Raw genomic sequence first — 10130 nt, forward strand, 5'->3', positions numbered from 1 at the left:
GCCTTCTCCCTTTTTCTTCCTTCTATCATTCCTTCTTTCCTCTTTTCCTTTCATTCTTCTTTTTATTCTTTCGTTCCTTCCCTCTTTCCTTCCTGTCTTCCTTCTGTCCTTCATTCCTCACTATTTTCGTCTCGCCTTTCTTTCTTTCTTTTCCTCTTTTCTTTCTTTCATTCCTTCCTTTCTTTTTTTTTTGTTTCCTTCTTTTTTCTCCCTTCCTCGCTTTTTCTCTCCTTCCTTCCTTCCTTTCTTTCTTCTTTCCTTTATTTATTCCTTCATTCCTTCTCTCCTTCCTTTCTTTCCTTCGTTTCTTTTTTCGTTCTTTTCCTTTTTTTATTCCTTCATTTTTTCCTTTCTTTCTATTTTTTCTTTATTCCTCTTTCTCCCTTCCTCCCTTTCTCCCTTATTCGTTCTTTCTGTCCTTTTTTTTTTTTTGCTTTCCATTCATTCCTTCTTTCCTTCCTTTCTTTCTTTCCTTTCTTCATTCCTTCAGTCATTCATTCCTTATTTCTTTCTTCCCTTCCTTCATTCTTCCCTTCTTTCCTTCCTTCTTTCCTTCCTTCTTTCCTGCCTTCCTTTTTTTCCTTCCTTCTTTTTTTCCTTCCTTTCCTCCTTCCTTCCTCAATTTCGTTTCTTTACCTTCATTCTTTTCCTTCCCTCTTTCTATTCTTCCTTCCTTCCTTTATGCCTTCCTTCCTTCATTCCTTCCTACGTTCTTTCCTTCCTTCCTTTCATTCCTTCCTTCGTTCTTTCCTTCCTTCCTTTCTTTCCTTCCTTCCTTCCTTCCTTCCTTCCTTCCTTCCTTCCTTCCTTCCTTCCTTCCTTCCTTCCTTCCTTCCTTCCTTCCTTCCTTCCTTCCTTCCTTCCTTCCTTCCTCCTTTCCGTTCCTCCCTTTCGTTCCTACATTCATTCCTTTCCTTCCCTCTTTCTATTCTTCCTTCTTTTCCTTTCCTCTTGCTTTCCTTCCTTCCTTCCTTCCTTCCTTCCTCCCTTCCGTTCCTACCTTCATTCCTTTCCTTCCCTCTTTCTATTCTTCCTTCCTTCCTTTTTTTCCTTCTCTCTTTCCTTCCTTCCTTCCTTCCTTCCTTCCTTCCTTCCTTCCTTCCTTCCTTCCTTCCTTCCTTCCTTCCTTCCTTCCTTCCTTTCTTCTTTTATTCTTTCCTTTCTTCTAGCTCCCCTTTCTTTCTTTCCTTCCTTCTTTCCTTCTTTCATTCTCTCCTTCTTTCCTTCTTTCCTTCCTTCCTTCCTTTCATTCTTCCTCCCTTCCTTTTATTCTTCCTTCCTTCCTTTCCTTTTTCCTTCCTTCCTTCCTTCCTTCCTTCCTTCCCTCTTTCTCTCCATTTTTTCCTTCCTTCCTTCCTTCCTTCCTTCCTTCCTTCCTTCCTTCCTTCCTTCCTTCCTTCCTTCCTTCCTTCCTTCCTTCCTTCCTTCCTTCCTTCCTTCCTTCTTTTTCTCCTTCCTTCCTTCCTTCCTTCCTTCCTTCCTTCCTTCCTTCCTTTCTTTTTTCCTTCCTTCCTTCTTTCTTTCCTTTTTTTTTTCCTTTTTTTCCTTCCTTCTATTATTCCTTTCGTTCCTTCTATCTATTTTTCCTTCTTTCCTTCCTTCCTTTCATTCTTCATCCCTTCCTTTCATTCTTCCTTCCTTCTTTCCTTCCTCCTTTCCTTCCTTCCTTCCTTCCTTCCTGCCTTCTTTCCTTCCTGCCTTTATTCCTCCTTCCTTCCTTCCTTCCTTCCTTCCTTCCTTCCTTCCTTCCTTCCTTCCTTCCATTCTTCCTTCTTTCCTTCCTTTTTTCTTTCTTTATTTGCTTTTTTTATTATTGTTCTTTTTTTCAGTTTTTTATTTCATTCCTTTGCTTTCCTGCTTTCATACCTTCCTTTCCTATTTCCTTCTTACCTTCTTTCTTACTTTCCTTCTTTCTTTCTTTCCTTCCTTACTTCTTTTTTCTCTTTTTTTTTCCTGCTTTCGTACCTCCTGCCTTCTCTCATTTTTTTCCTTCTTTTTTTTTTCTTTTTGTCTTTCTTTTTTTCCTTCATTATTTGCTTTATTCCTTTTTAATTTTTTGACTTTATTTTTCTTTCATTCTATCCTTTTTTCTTTTGCTCATTTCCTCCTACCTTCCATCCTTTCTTTTTGTTCCTTCATTCCTTTCTTTCCTTCTGTTCTTTCTCTCCTTGCGTTCTGTTCCTCCTCCTTTCCTCCTTCCTATGTCCATCCTTTCTTCCTCTTGAGAAAAACAGGGCTTATGCCTTTATTAATATTCAGCTCTTATTTAAAGTGATCAGCTCTTTATTAAAGTCTTCAGCAGGATTGCAGAGTCCGATTGGAGCTTTCCTTTCTGCTGCAGCCATCCAAAGGAGCAGGTGCTGTCCCAGTTCATCATTCCACTGCAAACAGTAGATGCCGAGTCCTTGTTCCCATAGGAACAGCTGGGAGTTCTCTCTGGTCAACCAACACAAGGCAGAGCGGTGAGGCGTCTGCCACTGGAGTGCAGAGTCAGCTCTTTGCCCTCTGGGAAAAACCTTGAGAGTTTCCCGTTGTGTGTCTCAGTCACTTCAGCTGGCCAGCTCCCTTTCCATTCAGGCTCCTCATAGGTCATGGTGAATCTTCAAACCAGGCCAGGGGGTGCATCCACTCCTTGCTCGGCCAGGGCACTATCTAATTCTCCTCTGATGCATCTAGCTTCTTATCTTGGGGTGCAGTTTCCCTAAAAAACCCTCCCAGGATCCACCGGGGCACTTTTATTTGCATATACAAATGCATATGCATTTGTCCTGGTCGCAGCAGAGGGTATCCCTGCTGAAAAGAAGGTAGTTACAGCCAACAATGACCGGGCAATCAAGACAGGAGTTGCTCCTTTTCACATTTTAATGAGGTAGCAGAGTGCCGCTCGGGCGACTTTCCTTCGGGGCAGCTTCCCTCCTCCGTCCTCAACTTTGCTGGGGTGTGGGGGTTACCTCTAGCCAGGAGGGGGCCAGCCGCTTTTGAGGGACAGCAGTCTCACCCCAGCTATTGGGTTCTCTGCAAAAAGGAAAAACACCCATTTTTCTAAAAGGCAGGGAGAGAGCACAAATTGGGAGGAGGGTGGGGTTGCATTCTGAGAGCTCAGAGCTCTTTTAATATGCTAATGGGTGCTCTGTGTTTCCCCTTGGGGTGAGAGACTGTCTTGCTATGGGGCTAGGACAGGGATAGCCCAGCCCTCCCGACGGGGAAATTTGTTCATAACACTATCACCGTCATGGTGTCTCTACTTTTTGTACACTCTTTCGGCAATTTCTTAACCGTGTAGCATTCAGCTCCCGAATCAACCAGGAAGGATGTCTCCTCCCTATGGGGTTCTATTTTTAATTTTATCAAAGGCTCCTTAGATGTTCTCGACCACAGAATGAAAAGCCCCAGATGCTCTATTCTTCCTGGAACATATTCAAATCTTTCAACCTTTTCTTGCAATTCCTCCTAATATGCCCCCTTTGCTTGCAGTAAAAGCACTCAAGGCCCTCCCTCTGACTACTGGAGTCCCTTCTCAGCAGAGGTAGTTTCCTCCTCTGGGAGCTGTCTCTTCTAGAATCATGGGGTCTTTCCTGTTTCTGCACCTCCCTGACAGAAGCAACTAACACCTTCGCCTGTACCTTCTGTCTCTCCTCCTCCCTTCTCATATAAACCTTTTGGGCCTCTCTAAGCAGCTCCTGTAACCACTTTTCTTGCCAATTCTCTATTTTCTCAAGTTTCCTTTGTATGTCCTCCCAAAATTTTGCCACAAATTGCTTTTTTAACAACACCTCCCCTACAGGGGAATTTGGGTCTGTTCCCGAATATATCTGTAGACTCTTCCTTAATCTGTCCAACTACTCCAAGGGGGTTTCGTCCTTCCCCTAACATTCCCCGAACACTTAACTAATGTTTTGTCCCCTTGGCACTGCTTCTTTTACTCCTTGTATCACTATGTTCCTTAAATCTATCATACTTTGCCAGCCTTTCTCCGTCTGGGCATCCCAATTGGGTCTCTGGTTTGGCCATTTCAGTTCCCCTATCGTGCCCTGAGGGTTCCGGCGTTCCCACTCCTGCATTCCCGCTTGCCTAGTTAGTTTTCTCTCCTCTGTATTAAATAGAGATCTTAATATTGCGGTGATATCATCGTATGAATAGATACTCATACTTAGGAACTCCTCAAGTCTGTCAGAGACCCCTAAAGGGTCATCCATTAATTTTCCCATCTTCTTTTCAAAAGCTCTTACATCTCCAGTATTAATCGGTACGTTTATGTATCTGATAATTTCTGGGGCGGTCAGCAGCTCCCTTAGTGGGAGAAGATTGTGCCTATCTTCCTCCTCTTCGCTATCCTCTTCACTTATTTTCTTTAACTTTTGCTGTGTCCTCCTAGCGGGTAGGGTGGAGGTCACTTTTGGAAGGCTTGTGGAGGGGCTAGGGCTGGGAGGGTATGCCAAGTCCAGCTCAGGAGTTGGGTGTTCTGGGGGTGGGATGTCCTGGGGCCAGGAAGGGGTCAGGGGCTGAACCCCTGCCAGCTGGGGTTGTTGCTCAGGCAGTGGTGCCGAAGCTCCCGGTGGAGGGGTTCGAACCACCTGCAGGGGTTGGGGTGGGGGTCCCAGGGGTGCAGGGACTTGCGCGGGTTGGGGTAAAGGCATTAAATATGGTGGTGGGAGATTACCTAGAGGTTCCCATGCGCTATCTTGGGTCCCACCAGGGTTTCTAGTTTTTATCAGGAATAGCCTGATGTCTGCCCTTTCCCATACCTTAGGGTACTCATACTCCTGTAATTTTGCCAGCTGCATAAACGCACAAGGCTCTACATGTCCATTGCTCGAACGTACCAAACACAGGCGAAATTACATGACTCCTTTTCTCCTCCCCGGACTTCTACACAGAAATGGATCATCTTTTCCTTAGATTTTCTTCTTTTTACGGGACAATCATCCCAACGCTTCAATAATCACCATAATGGGCTGCCCATGGGATTTCTGGTGTGCCATCCTTTAGTTTCTCAGTGGATTTGTCCTCCATTTTTTCCTGAAGTTTACTTTTTCGCTGTCCCATATCATCTAGGCTACTGCAGTTTAGCCTGTTACAAGTGAAGTCCTAACTTTTCTGACTTCCACAATCCTGAACCTAACGGGTACCATCTTTTTTTTCTAGTTCTTTATTTCGGTATCACCAGACTACTAACCCTGCAAGGGTCTGACAAGGAGGGTTTCACCTGGTGATGAGCTCTCTATTTGCCTAAGTTTCCTGGACCTACCCTGGTCCTAGACTAAAAGGTTTACCAGCCCTTTGAACTCCTAAGGACGTCCCTTCCCTTTTAGCTGCTGTGACTGATGTTTGACCTTTCCAGGATCAGATTTGATGTGAGATAAGTCATCTGCTTCCCCTTTGACCTATCGTTTACCTCGTGGGATAAGGGAACTGCGATCGTGGGGTTCACACTCGCCTCATGATAATATCACGTCTCACTCACGCTCATTCACCCCACTCAACCACTCAATGCTGTCCTGGTTTGAGGGGGAAGTGAGTTTTTCAGGAAGTTGTGGGCAAACCAATCAGTGGTCAGGTTGTATACTGGCACCTGGAGTAGCCACTGAGGGGTTGGACATGCCTCTGAGAACACAAAGGGTAAAAAGCAAGGACTTCCAGAGGGATTTCCTTTTTTTTTTTACTTTGGGTTTCAGGAGAGAAGTATCTTCTCCTCCTCCCCTGCCCAGCTTACAAGGCTGGGTGGGGGAGGGAAACCATGCGGCCCAGGCTGAGGTAGGCCAGTGCCGCAGGGGGAGAAGAGAGTGAAAGGGACTGGAGCTGAGCCAGCCCCATCCAGGATGGAGGGGTGGAGAACTGTGGAGGTGCCTTCCGTCCCCCCCCTCCGTCCTTCCCGTTCCCCCTCACCCCAGGGAGAAGGTGCCCAGATGTGTGTTGTGGGAGTGTCGAGCCTGCAAGTGCCTGAACCTGCAGTTCTGCCAGGAGCCAGAAACTTTTGACCCTTTCTTGGCAGAAGAAAACTTTTCCCAGACATTGATTCTCGTGGCTGGTGGCTTCAGAAGAGAGAGAGACAGGCTGGGACTGAGATGATAAAGGAAGATGAAAAGAATCCCAGATGGGCAGAGATGAAGAGGAGTGGCTTTTTGGGCTGGACTTTTCTTGCATAATGTTAGCCATAGACTGAACCTGAGTCCTTTTGAACATGGACTGTATTTGGATGGATGCAGTTGGCTCGACTTTGCTGCAGTGACTGGCACTGTAGGAGTGGAGCGAACAGAGAAGAGAGGGAGAGGGTGTGGTGGAACCCTCTGCCCTCAGGGATGATCTCTGTTCTTGGAACCCTCGGCCCCAGGGGAAATATGGGGGGGACTGTTTGTCCCAATATGAGACTTAGCCAAGCATCCTTAAAAGAGCCCTATATGCGGTTTTGGTCCATGGATGGTGGTGAGAGCACTGGACATGGAAAGGAGGGTGTCACCCTGGCAGACTTCTCTAGGTGGTGCCATGGGTGACATGGGAACACCGGAGGGTGGACCTGTGTTTCCTGTGGGGGGTCTGTGGTGCAAGAGAAACTCCTCTCTCCCTGGATGAATTGAAGATTTTTTTTTTGAGTGATGATGACTTTGATTGGGAACCCAGGGTTTGGTTTAAGCAAGTAAGATGAAGGGTAACGTGTAAGTGTTAAAAGGTAGAGTGTGGAATGGGTGGAAATTGGGGGGAGGAGAAGAAATGTTCTGGGAGGTTTTCATTTCTGTTTTTTGTGTGTTTAGGGTTTTTTTTCTTTTCTATTTTTCTCTTCCTATGTAGTTTAATAAAGTTTTCTGTCTATTTCAAGTTTTGGGCCTGCTCTGCTCTGTTCTTGACCACATCTCACAGTAGTTTGTTAGGAAAAACATACACTCATGGGTGCACTGGTATCTGGCCAGCGCCAACCGATGACAATACTTATGGAGCCTTTTTCCTGCGGGGATTCTTCATGCACGTAGTCTTTTATGAGTGTAATTCTGCCACAGTTCCGAAGACCCCTTACCCCGAGTCCTCCCTGAGTTCTCTGAGAGCCCCTGAGAGAGCTCTTATCCTGTCCTCTTTTGATTGTGGCTTTTGCCTGATTGGTTTGGTGTCCAGTTGGTTCCACGAGATCTCCCCATTCCACTGGGCCACTGAATCAGCAGGGCACCTCCTGGATGGAAAGAGGGGGACCATAGACCCCAAAAACTGGATCCTGGATGAGCTTCAAGTTTATTATAAAAGCGTAGACAATTAAACTGTGTCTCGGTTTGAGGGGGAGGTGAATTTTCCAGGAAGCTGTGGGCAAACCAATCACTGGTCAGGTTTTATGCTGGCACCTAGAGCAGCCACTGGGAGGTTTGGACACGCCTCTGAGAACACAAGGGGTTAAAAGCAAGGACTCCCAGAGGATCTGCCTCTTTTGGGTACCGGTTTCAGCAGGGAAACATCTTTGCCTCCTCCCCTGCTCAGCTTACAAGGCTGAGCGGGGGAGGGGAACCATGCAGCAGGGCTGAGGGGAACCATGTACCTGGGCTGAGGTAAGCTGGAGCCCCGAGGGGGGAAGAGCGTGAACAGGACTGGAGCTGAGCTGGCCCCATCCAGGATGGAGAGGTGGAAAACTGTGCAGGTGCCTTCCGTCCCGTACCCCCCACCCCACCCCCCACCCTCCGGGAGAAGGTGCCCAGCTGCGTGTGGGAGTTGCCAAGCCTGGGAGTGCCTGAGCCTGCAGCCCTGCTGGGAGCCAAGAACTGTTAACTCTTTCTGAGGCAGAAGGAAACTTTTCCCAGACATTGATTCTCATGGCTAGTAGTTTCAGGAGAGAGAGACAGCCTGGGACCGAGATGATAAAAGAAGATGAAAAGAACCCCAGATGGGCAGAGATGAAGAGGAGTGGCTTTTAGGCTGGACTTTTCGTGCATAATGTTAGCCATAGACTGAACTTAAGTCTCTTTTGAACATAAACTGCATTTGGGTGGATGTAGCCGGCTCAACTTGCTGCAATGGAGCGAGCAGAGAAGAGAGGAAGAGGGTGTGGTGGCACCCTCTGCCCTCAGAGAAGAAACCCTCAGCCCCAGGGGAAAGATGGGGAGAGCCCGGCATGCAAGCATCCTTTAAAGAGCCCTATATGCACCTTTGGCCCATGGACAGTGGTGAGAGCACTGGACATGGAAAAAAGAGTGTCACCACGGCAGACTTCTCCGGGCGGTGCCACGGGTCACATGGAAACACATAAAGGGTGGACCTGTGTTTTCTGAGGAGCAGTCTGTGGTGCAAGAGAGACTCCTCTCTCCCTTGCTGAATTGAAGATTAGTTTTTTTGAGTGGTGATTGATTTAAAACCCAAGGTTTTCGTCCATGGAGGGTAACCTGTAAGGGGTAGAAATTGGGGGAGGAGAAGAAATGTTCTGGGAAGTTTTCATTTCTGGTTTTTTTTTTTTCCTTTTCTATTTCTGTTCTTACGTAATGTAATAAAGTTTTGTTTTCTGTTTTCAAGTTTTGGGCCTGGTCTGCTCTGTTCCTGATCACATCCCACAGTAGTTGTTAGGGAAAAAAACATATATTCAAGGGTGCATTAACATCTGGCCAGTGCTAACCCATGACAAATTAATAAAAAGAATTTTATTAATAATTTACAAAATAGAATTTAGAAAAAGCCACAAACAAATTTAGTGTCGAGCCCAGGGTCGGCACTGGGTGAACTTAGCTTTGGTCTCTATCGCACTGGAGCTCCCCTGTTCACAAAGTCAGTCTCTTCGAGGCCAGTTTATGTACAGTTTCTTTGGCTGGACAGGGCATTGCCTCATACTTCCTTTGTCTTTCCAATTTCTTTACCATATTCACGTATTCCTTTCCTCACTGCCAGACGGTTGAAAGGATTTCCAAGTAGAGACGAATACTTGATTGGATAATTTGTGTTTATAATGTAGGTATAATACAAATCAAGTTATGCCCTTTGAAATAAACGGTAAAATCACACAAGGCTGGGGAGGGGGGTAGACAGATTCAGGAACAACCCTTGCCGGGAACAGGGGAACGACCAAATTTACAAGAGAAATGGAGTGGAGGGTCCGAGGAAGATGGGTCCTAGCCAGAGATGGGATTGCAAATGACCCAATCATTACCACCGAGATGGGCTGTGCTCCGCCATCAGGGACACGCATCTCAGTATGCGATTCCCAGAAGTCATACCTAATATTCATCTCCCCATGGAAGGACTATTCAACAGGCCAAACGGTAAAGATGAATCTCCATGAATATGAAGGAAAGCTGATTCAACTGACCAAGTGGCAAGGATGGACCTCCATGAATATGAACGAAAACTGAAGGGACAAAGAAAGCATGAAGTAATGCTCTGTCCCTGCTAAAAGAACTGGATAAAAACTGGGTTCACAGAACCGAAAGTGTGAACTGGGGGGGCTACGGCACAATACAGGCCGCAGCTAGGGTTCACCCAGTGCCGATCCCAGGACTTGACACTGATTCTTTGATTGTTGGCTTACCCGAAATTCTGTCCAACTATTTTTCTAAAATTAATAAAATCATTTATTAATTTGGAATTGGCTCTGCATTTATTACAGAATATAAGACAGAGTAGAAAAACCCCCATGGTCAGAGGAAACACCGGGTCAGTGCCGAGACTGTTTCTATGGGTTAAAGGTCTTAAAGGTCTAAGAACATTTTAAGGTCTTAAACAGAGTTGTTTATTATATGAAAATATAAGTCTGAAGGTACAAGAGTTCTAAACAAGCGGTCTTACAATCTCACAATCAGTTATAAACATAAAGTCTATGAGTATAATCTTATTAAAAAAATACCAAAATAAACAGTAGTCTTAACATGGAATTTAGCATAACATTCCAGCCTTAGGATAAAACAACCTCCAATCTCCTGACCCCAAGCAGGGTTTCCAGCCTTGGGGTTGCAGTAACAGAAAGGGTTCGCGAGATCACAAATCCTGGACAGGGGTCCCGGCCACGGGGATCACACTGACAGAAAAGGTCCTGTGATTCAGAACCCGCACAGAGTCCCTGGCTGCAGGGTCGCAGTGGCAGTGAGGGATCCCGAACCTGGCAGAGTTCCCGGCCGCAGTGTTGCGATGGAAGTGAGGGATATCGAACCCTGCAGAGTTCCCGACTGCGGGAC

Source organism: Prinia subflava, assembly GCF_021018805.1.
Source record: "Prinia subflava isolate CZ2003 ecotype Zambia chromosome W unlocalized genomic scaffold, Cam_Psub_1.2 scaffold_39_NEW, whole genome shotgun sequence".
Lineage (NCBI taxonomy): Eukaryota > Metazoa > Chordata > Aves > Passeriformes > Cisticolidae > Prinia > Prinia subflava.